Source organism: Panulirus ornatus, chromosome 54, assembly GCF_036320965.1.
Source record: "Panulirus ornatus isolate Po-2019 chromosome 54, ASM3632096v1, whole genome shotgun sequence".
Classification (NCBI taxonomy): domain Eukaryota; kingdom Metazoa; phylum Arthropoda; class Malacostraca; order Decapoda; family Palinuridae; genus Panulirus; species Panulirus ornatus.
This window is the reverse complement of record NC_092277.1, coordinates 2171246-2172799: the sequence shown is the minus strand read 5'-3', so window position 1 is coordinate 2172799 and position 1554 is coordinate 2171246.

The following is a 1554-nucleotide window of genomic DNA, read 5'->3' as shown; positions in this document are numbered from 1 at the left end:
ACGAAACCATTTCAAAACAACCTCTTCTGCTCTCTCAACCACACTCTTTTGACCGCCACATATCTCTCTAACCCTTTAATTACTTACTCGATCAAACCAGCTCACACCACATACTGTTCTCAAACATCTTATTTCCAGCACATCCACCCTCCTCCGCACAACTCTATCTATAGCCTACGCCTCGCAACAATACAACATTGTTGGAACGACTATTCCTTCGAACATACCCATTTTTGCTTTTCAAGATAACGTTCTCGACTTCCACATATTTTTCAGCGCTCCCAGAACTTCCGCCCCTAACCCAACCCATGATTCACTTCTGCTTCCATGGTTCCATCCACTGCCAAATCCACTCCAAGATATCTAAAACACTTCACTTCCCCCAGTTTTTTTCTATTCACACTTACCTCCCAATTGACTTGCCCTCATCCCTACTGTACCTAATAACCATGATCTTATTCATATCTACTCTCAGCTTTCTTCCTTAACACACTTTAGCAAACTCAGTCACCAGCTTAAGCAGTTTTTCACCCGAGGCAGCCACCAGCGCTGTATCATCAGCGAACAACAACTGACTCACTTCCCAAGCTCTCCCATCCACAACAAACTGCATACTTGCCACTCTTTCCAAAACTCTTGCATTCACCTCCTCAACAACCTCATCCATAAACAAATTAAACAACTGTGGAGACATTATGCACCCCTGCTTGAAAACAATAATCACTGAGAACCAATCACTTTCCTCTCTTCCTACTGGTACACATGCCTTACATCCTCGATAAAAACGTTTCACTGCTTCTAACAACTTGCCTCCCACACCATATATTCTTAATACCTTCCACAGAGCATCTCTATCAAATACTACATACAAATCCATTTCCTTTTCTAGGTATTTCTCATATACATTCTTCAAAGCAGACACCAGAGTGGTTTGGGAATGTCTTAGGAGTAAAGTCAGGGGTTAATTAGAGGACAAGAGCAAGGGAAGGAGTAGCACTACTCATGAAACAGGAGTGGTGGGAGTATGTCATAGAGTGTAAGAAAGTAAACTCTAGATTGATATGGGTAAAACTGAAAGTGGATGGAGAGAGATAGGTGATTATTGGTGCATATGCCCCTAGGCATGAGAAGAAAGGACATTACAGGCAAGTGTTTTGGGAGCAGCTGAGTAAGTGTTAGTAATTTTGATACTCGAGACCGGGTTATACAGATGGGTGATTTGAATGCAAAGGTGAGTAATGTGGCAATTGAGGGAATAATTGGTGTGTATGGGGCGTTCAGTTTTGTAAATGGAAATGGTGAAGAGCTTGTAGATTTATATGCTGAAAAAGGACTGGTGAATGGGAAATCCTGGTTTAAAAAGAGAGATGTACATAATTATACGTATGTACATAACGTGTTAATTGATACGCGCGCGAAAGAGGGACTTTTGGATGTTAATTTGCCCAAAGGTGCAACTGGAGGAATGTCTGATCATTATCTTGTGGAGGGAAAGGTGAAGATTTGTACATCTCTCCTATTTTCAGAAGAATAGAGAAAATTTTGGGGTGAAGA